General features: G+C 33.2%; 1 pseudogene; it reads right to left on the bottom strand.

The window, feature by feature from the left end:
• Positions 1–14,397, bottom strand: part of LOC118623361 — a 103,005-nt pseudogene that overhangs the window by 88,409 nt on the left and 199 nt on the right.

The following is a 14,397-nucleotide window of genomic DNA, read 5'->3' as shown; positions in this document are numbered from 1 at the left end:
GTCCATTTTATCTGAAGAGTTGAAGTGTGAACTAAGTATATAATATGTGTAAAAGTCAGGACTCTTAAATGCAAATATCTAAAGCAAATGTATACTAGCAGATATATCAAAACAAATGCATTGGCCACTTTATCTTCTAAATTGGAGATTTTAAGATTCAATAGCTCATATAACGTCATCACGTTACATCATTCACCTGTGGTCTTTAGGCAATGTTTTTTAGTCTGTTGCCTTCATTTTAAGGCAGACCCTTCCCTGTTGTGGTATTGATGGCCACCTGCAGCTATCCCAAGGAGAAAATAATTTCACTGTTGAAAACATCAGCAAAAACACCATTGTCTCAGGTTGGGCCATGTGCTCATTCTTAATCCAATCATTGTAGCAAAATAAAGCTCCAGAAAGTATTTGGAAAATCAGACAGGGTCAGAAATGCTAGTTTGTCTTCTTAAATTAATGGAGTCTAGTTTATTTATTGAGCTGCAGATATGAATTCTAGAGTAACTCCCCAATTGTCTAAAATCCAGAAAGAGGCCTAAACTCAAATATCATAATTAAAACTTCTAACTTTATTTGTTTTGAAATGTGTTTCATTCAAATGGAATGGGTCAGTTCCTCTTTTACTATTGATAGTTTTCCCAATGGATCTATTTTTGGAAAGATATTAATAATGAATACGGAAAAATCTTATTTTATTTAACTATCAACAATCTTATGTGTAACTCCCTGGTTTTTTGTTTGTTTGTTTTATTGAGTTTTAGCAAAAGAGAAAGGAGGAGGGAAAGAGAGAGAAATATTGATGTGAAAGTGAAACATTCATCGGCTGTCTCTTGCACGTCCCCTACCAGGGATAGAGCCCACACCCCCAGGGCATGTGCCCTGACCTGGAAGCAAACTGGTTACCTTTTGGTCCATGGGATGACACCCAACCAACTGAGCCATACTGGCCACGGCTGTAACTCCCTACTTTTACATTTTCATCTACAGCAGATTTCTTTTATCTTTATATGATCACCTTTCATAACACAGATAAAATTTTTCATGGACACATGTACAAATGTTATTACCAAACAAGATTCCATGTTTTTACATATTTCACAAAGATAATATTTTAAATTTAGTATAATCATAAAAGCTTACATATGCTTTATAGTTTATTGTTTTACTCTACTGTCATCAAGTTTAATGTCCAGAATACTAACATTAGTAAAACATTAAGGACAAATGGTATATGTTAAAATCCAGCAAATCAAAGTTTTCAAAGTGCATATAGTCAATACATATATGTGTACATATAATAGGAGGAGATCACAGAGGGAAAAAAGTGGTAAATTGTGTTCAGCTATTGATAGGGAAGTCATGACTGCTTTAATAATTTATACAGATTTATCTATAAACATAAAAACCTTATATAACTTAAATAATTTTAAGCCAAGTCTAGTTCAAAGAACTGTCTAACTTTGCAAAAAAATATGAAAACTTGGTAAAAGCAAATAAAACAATGTATTAATACAATTTTAAGGCTATGCAATACCATTTATAATATTTATTTGTAATGTGGGTTTGTTTCCCATTCAACCATAATACAATTTTAGACCAGAAATATATTGAAAGTCATTGTTCACTTTATAATATGATGTTTACATTACAGATATATCAAAAAGTTTTTTAAACGTATTTTTTATATTTGTTTCAAGGCTAATAGCGTAAGGAAAAGATAGTATTTAGCCAGAAGAAAAGGACAAGGGGAATAAAATATTTGAAGGATTCATGCATCAAACAGATCAGCCTAATTTTCATGATTAAAAATTATGGAACTACAAGAAATGGATAGAAACAAAATGTGAGATTTTAGCTCAGAGAAATAGTGTCCAGCAGCCAGAGCTGTTAAACAATTGGAAATAGTAAATTCCTTGTCCATGGAAGTGTGCATGACAGAACTGCATGGTTCGGATGTCAGAGAGAGCAACCTAGACTGAGTTGCAGGGTGGGCATACTAGATAGCATCAATGGACTTCCCGCCTCCTGATTCCCAGATGCTATTAATTCTTAATCAAGAATCTGATGATAGATACTTTTCAACTGTTAAGAACTCACCAAAATTTCTTAAAGTAAATGATAACTAATTTATAAAATTATAATAAGAAATCATGTTTTTAAAATAAAGTTCAAATTTGCATGCAGACTTTCAGGAACAATATCAATATCTTAATTGACAAATGGAGTTTGTTGTTGGGGGTTTTTTGGGAGGGGTGGGCAAGAGGGGCAATGTTCTAATACATCGTCCATTCAGACAGCCAGCTAGTCAGGCAGCCATCTGTTCCTTCATCCGTAAATATATATTAAGCAGCAAATATGGGCCAGGTTTTTGCTAAGAGCATGAGATATATTGGTGATTCTGATAGACATGCCCTCTGCCATCATGCAGCTCTCATTCTAGAGGGGAAGCCAGACCAAATGCAAGTTACCCAATTAATTAATTAAAATGAGTAGGGAGCCCTGGCTCAGTGGTTAAAGCGTCCAGAGAGGCCCATGTTCAGTTCCCACTTAAGGGCACGTACCTCGGTAGCAGTTTGTCCCCGCCCCAGTTGGGGTCGTGCGGGTGGCAACCAGTTGGTGTGTCTCTCACATCGATGTTTCTCTCCCTCTCTTCCCCCTTCTCTCCCTCCAACTCTATCTGAAGATAAATGCAAAAATGTCCTCAGGTGATGATAAAAAAAATAAAACGAGTAGGGAGTTAAGATACTGTGCATATTCAAGAAAGACTTTTCTGAAGGGCTGACATTTATCTTGGGACTTGAAGTTTGAGGTGTTAAGTTTGTGAAAAAAATGGGCAAGGAGCATTTCAGAGGAGCAAGCACTGGCAAAATAGTCCTGGAGGGAGCAAAAATCTGGCCCAATCAAAAATATGAAAGAAAACCTTTACATCGAAGTCAGAGAGGAGAACGACGTGAGATACAAACATGGAAGAAGGCAGGTGCCAGGTTATGCATGTATGGAGTTTGGACTTCATTTTAAATGCAGTGAGAAACCATTACATAGTTTTAAGTCTGAAAGAAATATGATTCGAATGTTTTTTAAAAGACTTTAATGGCGATGAGTAAGGAATTTACAGAAAGTGAGGAAGAGTAGAAGCAAGAAGACAAGATAGAAAAAATAAATATATTTTGGATATAATTTCAGGTGGCATTGATGGGATTTGCTGATAAATGTAAGAGCTGTAGTGAAACCTTAAACCAATTTTGGAACTTTACTTAATAATGAAGGCAGCACCTTCCCTTCAATGGTAGCAGCCCAAATATCTCTTACTGTTTGTTAATAATAAATTTCCACCCTATAATAGCCTAGAAGACTCATAGCATTCTTTCCAAATAAAAAGTAATATTGTGCTCACCAGAAACGATTATATTTATGTGTGTGTGTGTGTGTGTGTGTGTGTGTGTGTGTGTATTAAGTGATGGGTATTTTAATTACGTGAGAGGATGCCTTTCTCAATGCATACATACATCAAATCATCACAATGCACACTTTAAGTATCTTACATTTTGTCAAGTTTAACTCAATAAAGCTGAAAAAAGGTAATAAGCTGTAGTAACTGAGTTGACACAGGTTTCACTAATTTCCTTAAATATTTTGTAGTACTGGCTACCAGATTGTGTAGTAAATCAGTTAACAATAAAAGTTGAAAGGAGAATAATGACCTACATCTGAATAGCAGTTTAACCACAATGCTTTATTATTCATTTTCCTTGAGATACTACAAATTTGTGCAATAGGTATTTATTTTGAACTCCGTTTTACAGATGAAGTAACTGAGGGTCATGAAGTTTAGTTGACTCATCTAAGGTTACAATACTGAAAAAGCAATAGCCCTGGTACTCAAACCTAGGTCTCTGACTGTTAACCATGATCTCATTCCAACATATAACACTGTCCTCTCAATGCAAATTGGATCTGTCATGCTTTATCTCATGCATAAATATGAATTTGTGCAAAGTGACTATATTCAAAATTTGCTTTTAATACCCAGCTAGTGGGAATAGTCACAAGAAAGAAGGGAATTTAGCCTCTTTAGTCAAACCTTGGCCTTTCTGTTTAGACTGCAAATTAGTACTGATTGTGATAGAGGTTTCCATGGTGTAGGCACTAGTCTCTCGTGAACTAAACTTACACCATCAACATTTAAAGCTGAAAGCCATTAGACATCAGTAACTTAGGTCACTGTTGTTATCATTAAGAATTGATGTAGCACTTTATATTTGGAAAGAGGTCAATGAAATGTAGACAGATTTGAGTAGTGCTTAAATAGACAAATCTGTGCTGGCATCTCAGCATCACAGTAGCTTCATAATGGAGTTTCATTCTTTTTGATTTATGAAAGAATGCAGGATTTATAACATTGTACACCATTTAAAACATAGAGAACTTTTACCCATCATGAACCAAGAAAAACATTTTGTTTGTTTTTAAGTTAACAGCTTTATCATTAACTATTCCAGGGCATCAGTACAGTTATAAGAGATTCGGTGTATCCCTCGATCCCCAGGTAATAAGGGGAAAAAAACACCACACACACATAGCAGGCTTACTTCTTATTGAAACAATTTAGAATAGTTGATGGTTGTATGATTTGAAGTCAAGGTATATGGGAGTTTCTATTTGTATGTCTGTCCCATAATAATTCTGTGACTTTAGATATGTCACTTAACTTTTTTTATCAACATCCTTGGAGAGATTAAATAAAAGATTCATAGTATTACTCATTATTTTGGGCCATGCAGCCTCTGCACTAACTCCCATTAATTGAAGCTGTTATTCCAGATATTCTATTTACTTTTCTATCATCCCTGTGACTATGATGCACTTTATCTGTAATTTGCCAATCACCAAAGTCAACTTAGAGATTGATTCTACAGTTACTGATGCAAAGAAGTGGTGAGTCCTGCAGTGGCAGCAACTACATCTGTTTCTCCACGAGCAGAGGTTGGCAGTGTTGGCAGCAGCATCCTGATACCTGTGGTGTCAGATATGTACATGTGGGCATCTGGAGACCAGAGAGCAGGAAGTGGGACCACTGCTGAACAAACTTGGCTGCGTTTTGGGTTTTTCTCCTGGTTCTTTGCCCTTTCCAATGATACTTTGGGTTTTCCAAAACCTTTTATAATAGGTTCCTCTTTTAGGTAAATCATCTTTTGTCACTTGTACAAATGAAACTTGACTTATGACAAAAATAGTGACTTAGGCACTTGTCAATTTTAGGTAGCAGGTTTGCAGTTTACGAAGATCCTTCTTATATATTATTTACCTTTGTCAGAGGAGTAACACAATGACAATTAACAGTTTACAGTTGGAGAAGTGTCTATTCAGGTCCTTCACCTATTTTTTAATGGGATTGTTTATTTTTTACTGTTGAGTTTTATAAATTATAAATTTTGGATATTAACCACTTATAAGATGTATCATTGGTGACTATGTTCTCCTATTCAGTGGATTTTCTTTTCATGTTGTTGATGGTTTCCTTTGCTGTGCAGAACTTTTTAGTTTGATGTAGTTCCATTTGTTTATTTTTTCTTTTGTTTCCCTTGCCCAAGGAGATATATTAGAAAACATATTGCTAAGAAAATGTCTGAAATTTTGCTACCTATGTTTTCTTCTAGGATTTTTATGATTTTGAGCCTAACATTTAAGTCTTTAATCCATTGTAGTTTATTCTTGTGTATGGTATAAGAAGGTGGTCTAGTTTTATTAATTTTTTGCATGTATCTGCAAAGAGGACATACAGATGGCCAGTAGACATATAAAAGGATGCTCAATGTCACTAATCATCAGAGAAATGCAAATTAAAATCATTCTGATATCACCTCACTCTTGTCAGAATGACTATCTTCAATTAATCAACAAACAAGTGCTGGTGAGGATGTGGAGAAAAGGCATGTGCAGTCTGGTGGACTGCAGATTGGTGCAGCCACTGTGGGAAGCAGTATGGAGTTTCCTCAAAAAAGTAAAAATGGAGCTGCCTTAAGACCCAGCGATTCCACTTCTGGGAATATATCTGAAGAAACCGAAAACACTGATTCGAAAGAATATATGCACCCTTATGTTCATTGCAGTGTTATTAACAATAGTCAAGATTTGGAGACAGCACAATTGTCCATCATTAGATGAGTGGATAAAAAAAACAAAACTGTGGTATATTTACACATGGAATGCTACTTGGTTGTAAAAACAAGAAAGGGAATTTTATCCTTTGTGACAGCATGGATGGACCTGACAACGTTATGCTAAGTGAAAGAAGTCAGTCAAAGAAAGACAAGTACCATATGATTTCACTCTTATGTGGAATCTAGTGAACAAAGTAAAATAAGAAACAAAACAGAAACAGAGTCATAGGTAAAGAACAGACTGACAGATGTCAGAGGGGAGGGTGGTTTGGGGCTGCCTGGAAAAGGTGAAGGGATTAAGAAAGGAAAAAACACCACAAAACAACTCATAGACAATAGCATGGCTATTATTACCAGAGGGGAAGGGGACTGGGGGGAGAGAGAAGAGAGTATGGGGGGATAAATGGTTATGGAAAGTGATGTGACTTTTGGTGGTGAACACACAATAAAATATACAGATGATGTATTATAGAATTGTACATCTGAAACCTATATAATTTTATTAACCAATGTCACCCCAATAAATTATTTTAAAAATTAATAAAGAAATTTATAAAACAACAATTTGCATTTGAAGAAACTGGATTTTAGAGAGGTCATGTGATTTTCCAGGAGTACATTGGGGAACCAGCAGACTTAATCCTTTAATTTTCCTGATACTATATCTGGTATTTATATTAAACCATACTTTTCAGACTTGAAATTCATGTAGATTATGTGATATTACTCTTGATAAATAACTCTAATGCATTTTTAAGTCATTAGATGTTACATATCAGACAACCCCATTTATGCAGAGCATCCAAGACCCTAAAATAATATACTCATTGTGGTTATTATAATAACACTTTGTGTAAATTTAATATAAAGAAGGTATCTTTACTAGTCTCTGTCAGTCTCCAGTTTTTGATCATGCATGAAAAAAACATAAATATATAATTTTCTGGTTTACAAGTGCATAGAAAGAATATTAAAACCTAAAAATTCCATGTTTAATCTGAAATATTCCAAATAAATTTTAAAATTCAGATTTCTATAGCATACATATATAAGTATAAATACATATTGAAAAGCACTCAAATATATGATTTCCTAGAAATTTCTAGGATTTTATTTAATAATACTTTAATTGTTTCTTTAAGATTCTACAGATATTTATTTATTTACTTATTTTTTTAATCCTCACCCAAGGACATTTTTTCATTTTTTGTTCAGATAGAGTGGTGTATCTCTCTTTCCAGTGCAGTGTTTAAAGCAGTTATCTCTTACTTGAAGACTTAGTAAAATTCACCTGTAAGAACTTTTTGGGTTGTTTACTTTAGATTCAAGAGATGTTTTATTATTTATTTAATTTCTAATATTTATATTTTATGTACATTTTTATTTCTTTATTTCTAAATAGTTTTTTTATCTTTTAATTATACTCATAAGGCTATAGCCTTACCTCTAAATACCACTTTAGCTCTACTCAGAAGTATGAATCATTGTTATTTAATTGAATAATATAGGTTTTATAATGTTCATTTTAATTTCCACTTTTACCCATGAACTATTTAAGAGTAAAATTTTGGTACCTTAATATGTTTATTTTAAGCCATATTTTTGTGTGTGATATTTAGTTTTTCTTAATTTTGTTCATAGCACATGGCTTGAATTATTAAAGCTTGGTGAAAAATTGGTAAAATATTCTTTGTGATTTTTGTAATACTCAACTTCAGCTAATGTTCCATAATGCTTACAACAGGAATAGTTTCCTTTTTTATTGTACTCAAGAATCTACTTAAATATCCTAAATCAAATTATAGTTCAAATATTCTTTACCCTAGGCTATATTATCTGTTTCACCTAAAATTTATGTTACAAGTTTTTAACATGATGAATGTTATTTGTCTTTTGTTTTATTTATGTCAAAGATACACTAATAGGTAATATATTTATTATTGAAATATCTTCTATATAACTTTATTTTACCTTTATGTTATTTTTATCCATAAGAGTGTGTTCTTGTTGAAATTATATTTAAATATATTAATATTGTGACAATATTATTTTTTTAATATTTATCTCATGAGCCATATTGCATAATTTTTATTTATTGTGTACTAATGTTTTAGGTTTGTTTTAGTAAGTACAAATGATGGAATTAATTTTAAATCAATCTCATATACTCCAGATATTAATTAGTTTAATTTATTTACAATGATTATGATAGCTGATATATCAAAATCTATCTTCTTACTTTGTTTTCTGTTATCATTAATTGCTTTTCATGTTTCTTTTACTTATCTTCTGTTGATTTGGTAAAATATATTTATTTCCTACTTCTCTTTTTCCATCTACTGCAGATTATATTAGAAGCTAGAAATTCCATTTCCACCCATATAAGTGGTTAACCTAAATTATTAGCATGCAGATTTTATTACATGTTTGCAAAGTTTAAACATCTGTATTTCTTTTTTATTTTTATTTTCGAAGATTGCTATCTATTATACAAGGAAAACTTGTCATTTAAAAATATGTTTCTTACTTTTATTGTTTTCATAAAATATAAGATCCCTCTTCCTTCTGGTAATCCTGCTCCTCCCCTGGACTACATGTTGCTCCATCAAAGAATTAGGAGAGGACAAAGATCTGCTCTCAAACAAAGCTTCTTCTTCTTCTTTTTTTTAAAATTAATTAATTAATTTTTGTTACAGATGTTTCTCCTTTTCCCCCCACTGATTCCCCCTCCCCCACCTTCCCTGCCCTGTCCCCAGCTTTGTTGTCCATGCCCATTGTTCATGTATACATGCATATAAGTTCTGTGGTTTATCTCTCCCCCACACCCCGTCTTCTGGGGATTGTCAGTCTGTACCCCACTTCCACATCTCTGGGACTACCCCATTACTCAGACTGTTAAGTTCATTATATTCCACAAATAAGTGAGATCACATGATACTTGTCTTTCTCTGTTTGGCTTGTTTCGCTTAGGATAATACTTTCCAGGTCCCTCCATGTAGTCTCACAGGATAAGAGATCTTTCTTTCTTACAGCTGCATAGTACTCCATTGTGTATATGTACCACAGCTTTTTGATCCATTCGTCTACTGATGGACACTTGGGCTGTCAAACAAAGCTTCTATTCTTCCCTCTACTCTCATGGCCCATAGCCTCACTACCTTGAGTCTGTCAGGACTAGCATTCCCTTTATTTTTGTTTACTACAGTTCTCAAAAGTAAAAGATGCCATCTCTCATCACCTGGAACCCTATCCTTATAAGATCTGTGTACCCCTATTGTAACCCCATCTCTTACCCCTTCCCAACTTCCAAAACTCTTCCTTAGTTTCACCAGAAACAGGGATTTCAATCACCCTTATTCTCAGAAACTCCTTAGAGCATTTCTTTTTATCTCCAGTTTAAATTGAAACCTGAAAATTTTAGAAGCATACTAGTTTCCTTATGCTCTTTCTTGTAGTATGTCTTCTGTACTTTTCAAGTTACCAGCTTTGGAAGTGTGGTAGGTATTTCTGATTGTTACATTCAGATCATTTTTTTCCTCCCTATGTTACTTACTAAAAACAAAATAGGTGGAAAAAAATCTTTTAATCTCCATGTAAATAGTTTTGTCAACTTCTTTCTTTTTGCAGTTCTCTACAGAACTCAACATTTCCTTCAATGTATTGATTATTTCAGCTTTATAATAATGCTCATTGTTTTCCTACCAATATTCTTTGGTTACTTTAATAAATACATAAACAGTCCAAATAAGACTTCTCAGTCTCTTAACCTTCTCTACTCTGATGATCTTGATTTATTTCTACTTCAATTACACATTCCCAGAGTTAGATGTTAAATCCTATTACCAGCAACTGAAACTCAAAAGTAATAGTTCCTATCTGACAATCTCTCATTTCTCAGTTTATACTCTCTAGAACCCCAATCCAACAATTTTTTCTTTATGACTGAGAATTATAATCCTTTTCTCTAATAAATGTTCACTGTACCCTACCACTTTATGTCTCATTAGTTGTGTTTGGATTGTAGTCCACAGTCCATTATTAAAACTATTTCCATACTCATTCTCTAGTGATCTCATCAAGTCTCATGGGTTTCATACTATCCATATACTGATGACTCCCCAAAGTATACCTTCATTCCAGACAAAGATCATGAGTTCCAGATTTGTTTTTCCAACTATCTTCCTAGTCATTCCCATCTGGATTTTAAGTAGCTTAAAATATACCAATCTGAATTTCTAATTTCTTCCTTCAAAATGAACCCTCTTTAATCTTCTCTAGCTCAGTGAACAGCAGTCTTCACCTTCAGTTTCTCAGATAAAAATCTTGAAATCATTCTTGACACCGCTTTCTCTCCCACTTCACATCAAACTTATCAGCAAATCCTGTTGATTCCTACTTCAAAGTATATAAAATATGCAATTGTATCTCTTAATTATCTCTACTTCATGATAACTAATGCTCTCAAGATTATCGCAATAGCCTTCTAACTTAAGCAGCAAACTACTGCTTACGGGCCAAATTATTTTTTATATCAGTTGCACATTTTGATATGTATTATTGATCTTTTACTCACTGATATGTTGACAATTGTCAAATATTCTGAATACTGATCGTTTGTCTACTGTATTTGTTGCAGCTACTATCTCCTAAACTTTAACTTACTGTATTTGTTGCAGCTACTATCACCTAAACTTTAACTTACTTTTTAAGATTATTTTTGGTATTATTGGTATATAATTTTTCACATTAAAACAAAATTGTAGCTAACTAAATTTTAAGTTCCTGAGGGTATGGGCCTTTCCTAATCCAATTTTAATTTCTTACTCTACCTAACACATCATGGGTGCTCAATCAACATCTTCGATTGATTCAGAATACTGCATTTCACTTGAGTTTCAATACACAGCGCACAGATAGCAAAGCAGTAAGATTCGGCAGTCTACGCTAGCACTGACCTGTACCCTCTCCTCAGTCAGAAATGAGCTTTGGAGGATAAGCTGGTTTCTCCTGTTCCACTGTTCAGAACTCAGGTACACAGGGCAAGCAGTAGGAAGCAGCATATAAATGCACAGAGGATTCTAGACAGAATCTTAAAGTAGTAAATGCACTTTCAAAAATGAAAAGGTTTACTTCAAGGTCCCAGTTTCTTACACTGTTAGAAATATTATTTGGGAAAAGTCTTTTAAAGAAGCTCTGTTCACATAGTATGAAATTTTATACACACAGGGCAGTCAGGCTACTAGGTACGAGTTTTGTGTTCTATAATTCATTTGCCACCTTCAACTGTTAGCTTGTGTGTACGTTTATGTAAGACTATATTTTACGTTTATTACCAGATCAAATCATATATATGCAGCACCAAGAGAAAATTCCTAAGCCCCTGAAATAATATCTTTCACTACAAATTTAAAGAATAAGAGAGATGACTGCTTAGCCAATGCATCTCTCTCTCTCTCTCTCTCTCTCTCTCTCTCTCTCTCTCTCTCTCAAGAAATAACTACCTTGGAAGTTCACTAAGTTCATAAGCCTGCAAATGAGTTTTGCAGTTACAAGGAGAGTCAGGAGAGACAACATCTGAGCAAAACAAACCTCAAGGAAGAGGAGAGGGAAAAAATGTACAACGCTCCAAACTCTATGTATTCATTAATGTGAGCCTCACACTTGATTTTTATGTATAAGCCTAGGATGGCTATTGCATCTGTGTGCCTGATGAGAAAAATTTTTTAAATGGTGTTGAACATTATAAGTACAGTGTGAAACTGCCATCTTACAAAGAACAAGTAAATATAACATCAGAGACTATTTTGAGAGTAACAGACATAAGAAGAGGGGACAGAAATAGACATTAGGAAAAGTATTTTAAGAGAGAAGCAGAGAAAGAGAAACAGAGGTATATGTAGAGAGAAATTGGAGATAGCCAACTCTGAAATTCCACTTAGAGGAAAGTAATAACCTGACACTAATTGATCTATGTACTCGGGATATTACTGCCAGTTATTTTCTGCATTATGACATATGATGTGGTGTACCCAAAGGTCTATGATTTTAAAAATCACCTGGAGAGCTTGTTATAAAATAATGATTCCCCAGATCTATCCTCTACCTCTGAACCTCCACCCCACTTTATGCTTCAGGATGACATATGAGCATCATTCACTTATTCATTTAAAATTTTGCTTGGGTATATGTGTCGATATATAGATGATAGGTAGATAGATAGATAGATGATAGATAGATAGATAGATAGATAGATAGATAGATAGATAGATAATAGATGGATGATAGGTAGGTAGATGGATAGATAGATGATAAATAGATGATGATGATAGATGATAGATGATGATAGATGATGATGATAGATAGATAGATAGATAGATAGATAGATAGATAGATAGATAGATAGATGATAGATAGATGATAAATAAACTCAAACTCACATTAATTTTGCTGAGCAATGAAAGCATGGGTAGAAAGAGATTTCTGTCCCTCTCTCTGCCCCCTAACTTTTCCTTCACAAGGGGAAAAAAGTACTAATCACAACTGACTGGGGTTTCAGATCTTCCATTAAAAAGCAGGATCTGAAGCTCTTTCAGTAGATATATAGTCAATTTACTCCTTTCTCTATCCCTTTAATAGAGATTACTTTGATCCCTTTCATTATTTCTTTCTTATAACCAAATGGTGGTGAGATTTGGACTTAGAGAAATGTCTCTAATCATTTTTCACAGGTAGTTAACTTACTGCTTTCTCAAGCTTCAACCCTAACTCCATCCGTAAAATAGAGATGATAACACTTATCTACTATGCAGTTTTGAAAGAGTACAGATAAGTAATGTATATGTATGATTTGATTTGTAGACTAGTATAAACTATTATTTACATAGTTATCTAAAGGTAGAATTGTTCTTTGACTGTCAAACTAGACTTCTGACATTGCCTGATACTTTTGATCCTCCTTGCAAAATGGATCACCCTGCAGTGACATGTGGTCCCTGGGTCTAGTCCCAAATTTCCAGACTCCTAACAAGGGTTTTGAGTTTCATTCAAGCTTTATTCACACTCTTCCAATTCTTTATTCCATCTGCTTATGAAGAGAAAAGGAAAGTCAACACAATCTTTATAGTTGGAAACTATTCTGTGAGAAGCATCATCAGTTATCAGAATAGTATGTAGTCTAAGACTTCAGTTTACTGCACTAAAGTAAAAAGAAAAAGGAAGAAACTAACTACATATTTTAAAAATAATTTTCTAAGATTTACCAAAGAAAACTCATTTATATTATTAGTTATGTTACTTTGGTATAGCTATTTAAAATTATTAAGCCTCATTTTCTTCATATTTAAAACAATTACAATAATTATTTCTACCAACTCTGATTATTAAATGTCATCATTTACATTAAACAAATACTATAGTTCCTGGTATATTTTAAGTGCTATGCAAAATTTGGCTATTTTGAATAACCATATAGTCAAAAAAATAGAATTCTTATCCTAATGGAAGCTTCTTGAGTCTCCTAATTACTTCCACAATAATTATTTCATTATTTAATTTATATATATGTTATTTCAAAATATGTATTTTAATTATTACAACAATAACAGAAGGTTGAGAGTTCTTTATCAAACCCATAATCCTTAATATAAACAATAGTATAGTCAAATAAATATTCCTGTTAGAAATAAATTAAAAATACATATTAAAATATATTAATCAATCCTGTATTGATTTCTCCATCAAATGGTGCTATTGATCACTGGTTAGGGAAGAGTTTGACATGGCATTAAAAAAGGAAAATTTCACACCCAGGTCTAAGAATCAAACACCAGTTCCAGAAATTTTAATTGATGGTGATATCTAGACTTAGTTTCATGTTATACTTTTCAAAGCTTTGCTTGAAATATTTTATTTATAATTTTGCTTTTTTAAATATAATATGTCTCTTGGATAAAAGTCATATTGGAAGTTTGCATTTTATAGAATATGAGACATTAAGTGACACTATAAACAAACCATTAAGCTTTCCATTACTTCCACTGTAAAAAAAAAAAAAAAATCCAAAATTTTGCCTAGTATTAAATTCAAGAAAAGGACTTTGCTTTGGGGAAAAAAATAAATAATAAGTCCAAGTAGACCACCTATCAGACTCCAACAACTAGAAGAGGTTGAATAACATTGCTAAACATATTTTTAAAGACATCCAAAAGTCTTGAAGCAACAAGGAATAGAAAACTCAAAT

Source organism: Molossus molossus, unplaced genomic scaffold, assembly GCF_014108415.1.
Source record: "Molossus molossus isolate mMolMol1 unplaced genomic scaffold, mMolMol1.p scaffold_m16_p_10, whole genome shotgun sequence".
In the NCBI taxonomy this organism is placed as follows: Eukaryota; Metazoa; Chordata; class Mammalia; order Chiroptera; family Molossidae; genus Molossus; species Molossus molossus.
The sequence above is the reverse complement of the archived record's forward strand: the minus strand, read 5'-3'. Positions and strand labels throughout refer to the sequence as shown.